Genomic DNA, 12,122 nt, shown 5'->3' with positions numbered 1-12,122 from the left:
TACAACTCCCAGCAGCCCCTGCTCAACAAGGCTGGCTGGGTGCTGCTTAGAATTACAGCATAGCAATCTGAAGGGCACAGGCTGAAGAAAGCTTACATTTAAAAAGGACTGGAAGTTCCCGACCAAACAAAGCACAGTAGTTTGAGAAGAGCTGGATGGAGGGAGACGTTTCGGTCAGTTTAACAGCACTTCGAACATCAGTCACTTAACACCAGGTTGGAATTCGGGCCTGGAGACCACGGACTGTTTTTATCAGTAAGAAACGCCCTGTTTCGAACTGCAAGTGAGACGTTATCCATTTGCCATAAACCTGCATCTTACTAGATGCTTAGCTGTTCTTACTTCCTATACCATTTGGAGACGTCGTGCGATGCTTTGTTGGAAGAATTTTACATGCATTTTTAAAACCACAGTACACACAACATGGTGGAAGCAGAAACAAAAACATGAGTGAGTTCCTTCATTAGAGGCTTGAAATAACCCCACGTGAAGGCACCATCACTGAAAAGGCCCTGCTTTTCCGGGCCGCACCTGCCATAGAGGGTACCAGAGAATCACTCATTCCATAGCCCTTGAATCATCCCAAGGACTCTGCATTCATGAGCCAAAAACTGGAAAGTGGCAGGAGATTTATCTCTTCTTACAGGTTCATTGGGTAGAAAACGGCACCTTTAGAGTTTTGCAAATAGAAGGGCGGCTGGCTGGCTGGCCGGCTTTGTTACCACATTCACCTACCAGGGTGGGCACTCACACATTACAAAGAGGAAGGAAAACCTCTCCAGAGTGAGAGGAGACACATCCACAAGCACCACACCTACTGCGTTAGGTCGGCGCAGCCTGTGTGGATGTGCACTGAAGCAGAAATCCTTTCACTTAACTAGCCAATCCATTGCACCATAGCGGGGCCGGCCGAGCCCCTGCTCATCTCGCTGCTCAGGGCTAAGTGTTGCCAGGCACGTTCAGTGCCCTGATTCTCCACTCTTAAGGGCTCTTTATCTTTCCACCAGCCTTGAACTAGATGGCGCGTCCAACACACAACGCCGTCAGACAGGCGACTGCCCGGCCCTTTCTCTTCCTCAACAAAGCTTTCTGCAGAGACGGAGGAAGAAACTGCTGCCGGAGCAAGAAACTGCTGCCGTGGGCATTTCTTTGCATGCAGACCGATAAGAAACCTTACAGACGGTTGCCACTGTGGGGCATTCTCCTGAAATTGCACTTGCAAGGAGCAGAACGTGGGATGGGGGGGCACTTGCTGGTTCTTTCTGTTCCCCCCACGTTTGACAGCATGATCAGACAGGGCTGCAAAGAACAGGGCAAGCCCAGCTAGTCACCCTTCGCAAATACGACCCACCCAAAGCATGGAAAGTAAGGGTGAAGGAGAGCAAACACAACCCCTTCCCCCCGCCCTGTGGAACTGCAGCCCCATAGAGGAAATCCTATGCAAAGGCTATTTGCTTCTTTCCACTTGGTGGAAGCTCATTATCAGTTCTTGTCCCAGAACAAAACCCATTAAAAGTTACGCCATGATAATACTGGCCTGAACTGTCCCGAGGCATCCTGGGGGCCAGTCCAGGCTCACTTCAACCGCTCCCTCCCCCCGATCTGTCCATTTCTCATCTGGCACCCCAGTCAAGTCAATCCCATGTACCCCATTGTCCTGGTTTGTAGCTAAAAGCAGCCCAGAATATGGGTTGACCGTATGTCGCCGCTGAATCGAGGGCTGTGCGGAACCTGCACTAGGGTGAAGCAATGGATTGTTCGCCAGGAACACCCCTGGTAGGCAAACCAAGGATCGTCCTCCTCTAGTTACAATAAGCCATGTCCAGGGTGGTCAGTACACACAAACCCAAACCTGAACGGCCTCTGGGGGGGGCGGTTCGTAAACTGGAATGGGCGCTGTTTCAGGCCACGGGGAAACCTCAAATACCTTTCGTCGGACCAGCGAGTCCACGTTTTCACTGGCAAGTGGCTTTTACAGCCTCGAAAGTAACCCCGCACTGTGGCGCCCGCAACACAGAGAACACACACAAGTCGCAACATATGCTATGCTTGCAAAGACCTTCATGGATAAGGCCGTGTTTTGTTTTCCATCCGTAGCTTGAGATAAAATCCACACAGGTAGAATTCAGGGCAAACAAGGCAGAGACGAAGGTTCCCTCTGCAGAGAGTCTGGTCTGGAAATGTTTAGGAGTCAAGTACGAACATGCTTGTTCCGACAGGCACTTTCAGGCAAAGTGTTGCGTTCACACTCCCTTTATGATCGAGCTTAATGGTGGAGTGCAACACGTTCTGCTGTTTTACACGCTTTCATTGTTGTGTTAGCAGCATCAACAGCTCCGGGCTTCTTTTAGAATGGAGATATGCCATTTTAGGCACAAAATAATACATGTGACTCTCTCTCCCTCCCTCCCTCCCTCCCTCTCTCTCTCTCAAATCCCTCTAATGCAGATTCAACAGAATGGGTAGCAGCCAGTACTAGTCCTACTTGAAGTAGACCCATGGAAAAGAATGGCACAAGTTTATAACCCATTGGTAACAGTTCCTCCAACTCCCACTCGTTTCAGCGTGCCTACTGTGTATAGATCTAATGTTTGAAATGCGTCTTTACCTTGCACTTTTATCTCATCTAGGCCAAAATAATACCCTTTCTGCAATTCTGTACAACTGCTCTGCCTCCCTGCTTGTTAATTAGGTCTCCACCTTCCAAATGCCCCATGCAAACTGGTGGATGTTTCACCAAAAAGGTTCCCAATGCATGATGGACTGGAATATGAATATGAATGATGGATAGCTGGAAATGAGACCAGCATGAAGGGTAGGCATGGTTGGGCACAAACAAGGCCCAGCAGGGGCCCACGGGGAAAAGACCCTGCAGATGCTCGGCCTCCGCAGTGTGGCAACCTGCCCGTTCACCTGCCATGTGCCCTGGTCCAGGTAAAGAGAGAAGGAGGAGCAGCTGATGCCCCTCCTGTTTGCTGACTGGCTCCGTGCCAGCCAACCAAGTGAGCAGTGGCTGCAATGAGGGGGAGGAGGAAGAAGAGGAGGAGGAGGCATGGAAGCAGCTGGAGACACAGAGGAAGAGGACTCCCTGAGGAAGGATCTGCAGTGAGTGACCTGAGGGCTCTCCAAGCGTCTGAGCTATCACTAGCTAGGAGCTTCTCTCCAACTTTTGGACTGAGCTGTCCGCTGGAGTTTGGAATACAAGGCAGGCCTCCGACTGCAAGCACGGTAGCCGCAGAGGAAAAGAAAGGTGTGGCTTTGAACAGTGCTTCCCAGAATGTGCTCTCCATTGGCACATGAGGAATAAGCAAACCAGGCCTGAGCCTGCGGGAGTCCGGATAAGAGCCCTGTGGATCCTGACAGAGACAAGGGTTACGTGCCCTGATAGAGAAATAGCCTGCTACCCCGGGAATGCAAGATGCAAGGACAAGGAAGAGGAAGGAGAGAAGGGGAGATCCCTCAGTCCTTCAGGAAGAAACCAGGTGCATCTGGAGTAAGAAGATTGTCCCCAGTCCTCCTTTGCTCTTAGGATAAACATAGAAACATAGAAACAGAGCGAGTCAGAAGGAGTCTCCTGGGCCATCTAGTCTGACCCCCAGCACCAGCCAGCTCCGCTCACGACATGCCCACCATACAAGGATTTGCTGAACTGACGGAGGGCAGCAAAAACAAGAAAGAAAGAGCCCCTTTGAAAAAATGTTCAGGAAGGGAGATGCTCTTGCAAACCAGCAACATCAAAATGTCAAAACTGCGTGTTTTTTGCTTTGGTTTTTTCCCACTTGGTTTCAGCAGAGAAACCTGGACTGGCACAGGTGCCTCTGCACTTTCATCCGATCAAACTGCGCTTCGCTTTGGCTTCAAGGAGCAGTCTGGGAATAGTCCGGGTTTCTTGGTTTGCACCTCAGGGCTAGGAAAAAATATTTTTAAAAAGAGACGGGGCCAGAAATAAATTGCTGGCTACCCTGTGTGTTTATGCATCCTCTCACGCACACAGCTGCTGCCTCTTCCTCTCCTCCTCCTCCTCTTTTCCATTTTTTTCCTTTTCTGTTTTTGCGGGATGGGGCTCGGATCAGCGCTTCTCGTGGCGGCCTCGTTTTGCCTATCCACAGAGCCAGCCCCCAGGCCACTTCACACACCATGCGCCCCAGCCCCCCAAGCCACTCTCCAGCACCCCATCTGCTGCAGCACGCTTGCTCTTAGCAGAAAAGATCCAGCTCGATGTTCATTTGGAGCGACGGGAGCTCCACCACCAGAGTGAGAAATAGGAGACTTTCCAGACGGAGTCACTGGAACCGGGGGTGTAGCTCTGGAATGCCGAGCAGGTGCTGGGGTGGCCCTCTGTTGGGGGAGCCCACGTTTGCTTCCACCATGCCCTAAATTCGTTTTTAATCGAAGGAACGATCCCCAGTAAGAAAAGGGAACGTCCAACAGCCTGGCTGTCCATCCATGCAGTCTGTCTGTCCAGCCCGGTGCACCTGCAACTTCTGGGTGCACACCAAGGGGGACCTGTGGACAGACAACTGAGGGTTACCTTGGACAGGGCACTTAGGGGCGTCCTGCTTCTTTCGACAGGCACGGGTGGATTGATAGATGCGTCCAAGTGACGGAGGCCTTCCGTGCTGTGTGCAGCCCCCAAGGCAAGCTTCCTCCACCAGCACAGAGCACTGCAGGCCATGGGGTCTGAAGCCGCAGGAGTTTTGCAAGTCTAAGTCCTGCAACCTCCCCTGCTGTGGTCAAATCTTCTGCATTTAGTAAATTTATACCCCACTTTTTCATGCAAAGAACTCAGAGCAGCTTCCATATCCCTCTTCCTCTCTGTTTTGCCCTCACAACAACCCTGTGAGGTAGGTAAGGCCGAGAGTCAGTGACCGTCCCAAAGTCAGACCGGGGGCTGAACTTTGGACCCTGTGGACTTCACAGCTGAGCAGGGACTAGAACCCAGACCTCCAAAGTCCCCATCCAGCACTCCAGACACGTACCCCTATGACTGGTTGAAGGAACCACAGCACCAAATGAGAAACAAGTCCAACCTGACCAAAGCTGGGGCAATTTCTAGTTACGAACATAGCGCAAGCCACCTAACGAACCCTCCACACCTTCCACCTTACGTCTCCTGGGCTCTCCCTGCTGCCACAGGTAATCGCATCCATATATGAAGCCAGCCAAGCCCGTGTGCTCACGTCCCCTCCACGCCGCTCTCAACCATCGGAAGCAGAACCCTTTTTCCACTGGAAGCACCGCGGGCTGAACTTTGGACTCTCTGCGGGCAAAGCACACATTCCCGCTCTGATTTATGGGTCTGCTCCAACACAAACAATCACCCCACGGTGCCCAACGGTGCCTTTATCCCACACGCCGTTATTGGGAGTGTTGAGCAAACAAGCTCATATCTACACGTATCCAGGGCCACTCGAGGCTGCTTCCATTAGAAGGAGCGCCACATTGGACAAGCAGAAGCAGGGCATCCCTGCACTTGCTCCTGCCACCCGTGGAGAAGAGCAGGAGAAATGGAGGGGCCGCCGAGCCATTGAGGCCAAGCCCCTGCTCCGCTTCCTGGTGGGGTCACCCGTCCAGCTGCAGGCCTGCACCTTCCCAGCTTAGCAAAGGAGATCTGACATGCAAGCCTGATGGATAACCATGCAGGCTCTTCGTGTGCTTGTTTACCTAAAGTTTTATATGCCGTGCAATGCTAGAGTCCCTGGACGGCTTACAAAAAACAAACAACAACAACATACAGTACCAACAAACTCACTGCATCCGACCATTACAAAGATAAAACCCCCAGAGCCCTCAGGAAACCATGAGGATCCATCAGGATCCGGGAGCAGATCATCTTAATAGCGTCCGCACCCTTACAGAGGGGGAAACTGGCCCCGAGCTCAAACCTCAGAAGGAAGTGATCTGACCATGACAAAGGGGTGAAGGTCAACTCCCTCCATGCCAGATCACCAGCTTCCTGCCCCGTCGAGAAAACCAGGTCCAGAGTGCGCCCTTTTCATGCACTGGGCCAGTGATGTGTTGAGACAGTCCCATGGCAGGTGGCCCCATGGAGTCCTGAGCTGACCTAGAACTGCCTGGGAACTTCTCTCTTGCTGGCCAGCCAGTTCTTTCTCGACATCCAATGCCTATTTAGTGACTCACCAAAAAGACGAGCATTTCTTTTTAGTGAGTCCTTGTACCCCATGTCGGTACTACTCTGTCCTCTTATATATGTAAATACTCTATTGTTTTAGCAACTGTTGACTGTTTAAGAATAGTTTGATTCGTAATTCCTTGTTTTAAAGTAACATCTCAACATGCGTTGTTTTAGGCATTTATATGTGGAGCAGTTGGTGGACCTGCTAAACTCCTTGACTGATGGATAACTCTTTGCACACTCCAAAGGGTTGTAAGGGCACCTGTTTACACATTTGCACACCTGTACAAAGGGAAAAAAGGCAAGCAAAAAAAAATGGTCCCGGTCCATTCAGAAAGGAGAAAAGTAGCACCAAATTATTATCAGCCATTTTTATTTTGCTTTATTTGTAGCCCAGCTTTTTCCCTCCAAGGACTCTAGAGGGGGTTAAGCATCCTTCTGCTCTTCTTCACTCCCTCCTCACAGCCTGCGAGGGAGGCTGGAGGCCATGACTGCCCCAGAGCCTCCCGGACAGGTTCATAGCAAAGTGGAAATGAGAAGCCCGGCTTGCCAAGTCCTGATGCAGTGCTCCAACCACTGTATCACATCAGCTTGCAGGCTGCAGAAAGGGAAACTAGAATACGCGCCCGGAATATTCTGAAAATGTGCGTCAGTTTCTGTTTGCTTGTTCGCTCGCTTTGCTGTTGTTGCTGCAGGACGCAGCGAAGGTGGGTCGCATCTTCTGGCCCCACAGGAGGTGGGCTTTCGCCAATCCCAGGAGACTACCTTTACTCCGACTAGTGCCCTGTACATCAAGACGAAGCAATTTCACTGCCCCACATTGCATTCATTTTTAAAATGTGCATCTGCACTTTTGACACACAAAACTCTCAAGGCAGCTGTGCGTCTGCATATCCTCCACATTCATTCCAGCTTACCCTTTATATTTAGTTTGTTTGTGTTATCCCTTCTCCCAAATCATCACTGAGCCTTCTTGGTGGTAGCCCCATGGGCCGACAGAAGTGACTTTTTTATGGAGGGGAAACCAAGATCCACACTTGGAGAAAGCATTACGAAGAGGGCAAAACCCCCCGATGCAAGGTGGTCCATTCCGCACTAAGAGACACTCCAGAGGGAGTTGCAGGAATACCCCAAGCACTTCCCCAAGCCTACCTTCCTGCTAGAAAATTTGGGGAGCAACCTTATTTGGATGATCCTAAGCCCCCAAACTCAGAGGCCTGCGCCCATCCTATGCAAGCCAAGAAGAGCAGCAGAGGCGACCTTCACCTCCTCCTCATCCTCACACCATGCACAGAGTGTGAGCTGTTGCATTTGCTGGATCCAGGCACCATCTCTCATTGGACCTCGCTCCCAGGTTTGCTGCAGGGACCATATTTCGCTCCTTGGAAGGGGCACTTGAGCAGAGCGAGCCTTCAGCAGAGCACCGCTGACATTAAGAGCAAAAGCCCAGGGGCAGACAGGGCCTGGTAATGTTTAATTATCATAGCTTGTATCTTCCTGAGATGCTTTAAAAATAAAACATGATGATTGCAGCTCTCTTGGCACACAGTAACAATGCTGCTTCTATAAACTCTTTCTTCTCTGGCATTTCCCCCCCAAAAAAGCTCAAATAATTTGAGAACAAGCAGCAACCCGTTGGGTTTTCCTTTTCAGCCTCTCTGTTGCAGAACAAATCCTTTACGGAGAACCTTAACCTTTCAGAGTGGCATCTGAAACAACTGCAGAGCCTGGGACGGTATCCAAACATGTCCCGTTTCCTAAATAATCCAACCACATGGGTTAAAGGGCCATGAGAAAAGGCAGAGAGAGAAATCTTGGCATTCCGCTTATCAGAAGACAGCGGCAAACCGGTGGAGGAGTTTGGCTTTGTTACGGGAAGAGGCTGCAAAGCGGTGCTTTGACAGTATATACTGCAAAACAAAATTAAGGGGTTGGGGAGAAGAATGGGCAGGGAAACTAGCTAGATCCCTCTGCGTTCACAGCCCTCGTCCGTGTTCGGGTCTGCAGAATGCCCTTTCCAATGGGATATTTCACAGCAAGAGCCGAAAAACCACACAACCGGCTGAGCCCTATGACAGAAATCCCTAAGATTTAAGGACAAAACCCAGAGATGGGTGTCTGGGAGAAGTTCAGATCATCCAGGTTCTCTAAACTCCTGCCCAAAAGTAGGTTAAATGAAGCATTCGTCTCTGCTCTAGGATCAGGTGCTTGGAGAGCAACATGGTTAAACTTGATCTGAAGTAATTCCCACCCTTGTCTGACACCCTTCCACATTCCGGTGCAGTGTCAGGCCCCATTCACAAATTTCCCAGGAAATGGTCGTCATTTTTCTGAACATATTCTCTGGAGATTTGCTTCATGTGTCCTCTTGAGCAAGAGAAGTTTTTATTTTAAGGGGGGGGGGGGTTGTAAGCATGCCAAAAACTAGCCATTTCCTACCACGTGTGCAAAGGCAGACTTGGAGGTGGAAGTGTGCCCTCGTGCAGGGGTGCAATTCCAAAAGCAACTGTATGTGCAGAAAGCTGTGAATATTTCCAAAAATTGCAAAAAGGGGAGAACCACATATTCCATCTTCCTTGCCGGAAGGATGGGAGATTATTAGTATTAATATCAATATCATCATCATTTAGATTTCTTCTCAAAAAAGGAGCTCACAAGATTGTTGGAAAGATAAATGGATTAGAAGACAAGGGTATAAGCCACCAAGGATTCCTTGAAGGAGGAAAAGGTAAAGATATAAAGGTCATAATACAGGAATTATATGACCTTTCCACAAGAAACCCCCATGAAACTGATGCATCAAACCATCACCTCAGAAGTTTGCCACATCAAAAAATAACAGTCTTTAGAGCAGCTCTCTCCAGCCCAGATGTCGTGGAATGCAGCCTTTCCACAGCCACGCCACCCCCCTCCTCCTGTATGAACTGCCGGCCTTCTACAAAGCATCCTTAGACACGGCCCTTTGCAACACATACTGGAAAACACCAGAAAACTGCACTGCAGAGGAAGTATAGAAACATAGAAACAGAGCGAGTCGGAAGGGGTCTCGTGGGCCATCTAGTCTGACCCCCGGTTCCAGCCGGCTCTGCTCATGACATGCCCACCATGTGGACGTCCATGCTATCCTTGAACACCCGCACCGATGGGGCCTCAACAACCTCTCGTGGAAGCCCATTCCATACCCTCAGGGTCCTGACTGTCAGGAAGTGCTTCCCGGCATCCAAATGGAGCTGGGTTCCCTGAGCTTTGCTCTGTTGGAGCACATCCTGCCTTCCTCTGCAGGGGAGAATGGAGACGCAATGGAGGAATGCAGAAAAAAGATTTGGAACTGCCAAGCAGCTTGTACCAGGGCAGTTCATTTGTCCATCGAGCCCTTGGTTCCTGGGGTGGTGACCCTCAATCTCTTTTCCAGGGCTCTGGCTCTGTTCCACGATGGAAAGGATTTTTGCTCTGTTGAATTGCCCCAGGGGATCAATTTTGAAAGGGAGATAAGAACTTCAGAGGAGCAATGCTGGATTAAGCCAAGGGTTCAAGGTGGGAAACCTACAAGCAGGATGAGTGTAACAGTACCCTCAACTCGAGAACGAAAGGTTAATTCCCCCTCCTGGATGCTGCAAAACCTTCCACTCCAAATTAGGGTAATTAACTTGGGAGGGCAGAGGGAGTTGCCCATTGGTTTGGGGTCAGGAAGGGCAAAGGACACATTTAATTGAAGGAATTATTTTATCTGGAAAGATTCAGATAAGAAATTCATGGACTGGTGTTGCCTCTTGTGACATTTAAATAAATTCTAGAAATGATTTCTAAATCAACAGATGCAACTTTGTGTCCTGTAGACCTGGTCCACAAATCTTTTACCTGTCTAGGAACACCCCTACATTAGATCCATATGTTCTCCTCTAACAGGTGGCTTTCCAAGCAGCGACACCGGGAATTAAATCAGTGACTTTCTGCAGGCTAAACTTTGGGGTCAGAAAAGACACAACACACCAAACTGAGTCCCAGAGAATGTTGGGGCTCCCTGGCTGCTTTCTGGGGCTCTTGGATAGGAAGTCGACCAGTGGCAGGCAGGTTTCAAGTGCTGGATGTGGTACAGTCCAGCAGTGGCAGAATGCACCGTGCCCATTCAGGATACAGGTGGAGGAATTCAAGTTTTGAAAAAAAAGAAATGCAAATCCTAAGACAACATGGGCAAAGGCATGTGCTTTTTGTCTTTTTTCGGGGGGAAGGGGGTATTTTATTACAAAGCTGCATTTTAAAAAATCAAGGTGGTATAGTCCAGCACAGAATTCTACCATCTCATTCCACATAAATCAGGCCTGGGTAAATGCAGGGCAGAAGTGACCTTCAAGGGAAGAACTTCTTAAAGCAGCTTCTTCCAGTGCAGCCTGGCCTCATAAGCACAGAATCCTCCCTGTGTTTAACCCCCATCCATCTCCCTGTAGATAAAAACCCACTTCCTGTCCAAGCCCCTAACAGGTGGATGAGTTGTTTGCCTTCCTTTCTTCTCGATGAAAAGATAGGAGCGTCAGCTGCAGCCCTTCCCAAACCCTACCCAAATCACGCTGTGTTCCCACAACCCTCCCTTGCTTTAAAGTTCATGCAACTGCATTCTAGGATAATGGATAACATGCATTCAAAATCACAAGCGGGTTGCAGACCAAAAGAGAGAGAATGAGAAGGGGAAGGAATAAATGGAGGTGAAGGAGAAGGAGAAGACAGGAGGGAGGGAGGAAATAAATCAATTACACTCCACTAGTTAAAAAGGCATGTAATGATCTCCTGTCTTCTGCAGCTTTCTGCTTTCTTAAACTCCCCTGCCCAGTCCTTTCCGCTCCTAGCCTATTGCTCACATATTTCCCAAGGCATCCACATTAGGCCTGGCTCACAACCTGTTTGACTTCTGGCTTATGTTAACAGTCAAGCTCACACCCGACTGCTCTGTAAATAAATCAACCCCTCTCCTTTTATTTTTCAGAGAAATCACACCCGGGCAGGCAGAGCCCGGGGTCATTAAATCCATGGATGCCTCAGGTGCACTGCAAGATGAATAGACGCAGCCCAGGTGCCTCCAGCACCTTTCAAAGGTACTACATGCCCTCTGGGGAGGCATTCGTCCTCCTCCTTGGATTTAAAAACAAAAATAATAATTGTGGTTTTGCTGTCAACTGACAGGCAACCGTCAGCCGTGCAATTTTTGCCAGGCTGCTACTTGTCTGTATTCTTGGGGCGAGTCTCACCACTTTAAGGCTGTCTATTGCTACAAAGAGCTTTGATTAATCACTCCACATTTATTTCTCTTAAACATAAAACAATTGCCATGATCATTTATGTGGCCCCATCATCACGAAAAGCACTTTGCAAAGGCAAGAGGACCGTCCCAAGCCTTGGCGGCTTGCAATCCAAAATCGCGGAATGGAATCTTGCATGAGGAATGGGAAGTCCCAGGCCCAAATCCATCTTCGTCCCCTAAAGCTTGTCAGTTGGCTCCATGGCTTCCAGATCGCCTGAGTCCCAGGTCCCGCTCGCTTAACCAACAACAGCACAGAGGCTCTCTTTCAGACTACAACCTTCATCAGCCCCAGCCAGCAAAGTCCATGAGCAAGCATCTTGGGACTTGTAGTCGAAAACACCAGAAGAGCAGGAGGTGGCCCGCTCCTGTCCTAGGGCCGGTCACTGCATGGCTGGGCTGTGAGAACAAGAGCCCCCTGTCGCTCTGGCCCGTCCCCAGGGCAGCCTGCTCCTTGCTTCCCTCACCTGGCCCAGGTGCGAAGGAGCAGCCGCTGCAGCCCCCTTGTTCCCCGGCTTCGGCCTGCCAAGCAAGCCAGCAGTGCCCATGCCGGGAAAGCGATAAGGAGCAAGAGCCCTGGGGAACCACGGGGTGAGAAAGCAGAGTCCCAAGGAAGAGGGCCACTGGCCCGAGGACACTCCAGCTGGTGATGGCAAAGCACAGAAACAGAGCGAGTCAGAAGGGGTCTCCCAGGCC

The 12,122-nt window shown here is 50.1% G+C and overlaps 1 protein-coding gene across 3 annotated transcripts in view; it reads right to left on the bottom strand.

Moving 5' to 3' along the window:
• PDGFA (platelet derived growth factor subunit A) overlaps nt 1-12,122 on the bottom strand; it is a 60,507-nt gene that overhangs the window by 25,840 nt on the left and 22,545 nt on the right. The window lies entirely within an intron of this gene.

Source organism: Varanus komodoensis, unplaced genomic scaffold (genome assembly GCF_004798865.1).
Source record: "Varanus komodoensis strain SLA01 unplaced genomic scaffold, ASM479886v1 scaffold26, whole genome shotgun sequence".
Lineage (NCBI taxonomy): Eukaryota > Metazoa > Chordata > Lepidosauria > Squamata > Varanidae > Varanus > Varanus komodoensis.
The sequence above is the reverse complement of the archived record's forward strand: the minus strand, read 5'-3'. Positions and strand labels throughout refer to the sequence as shown.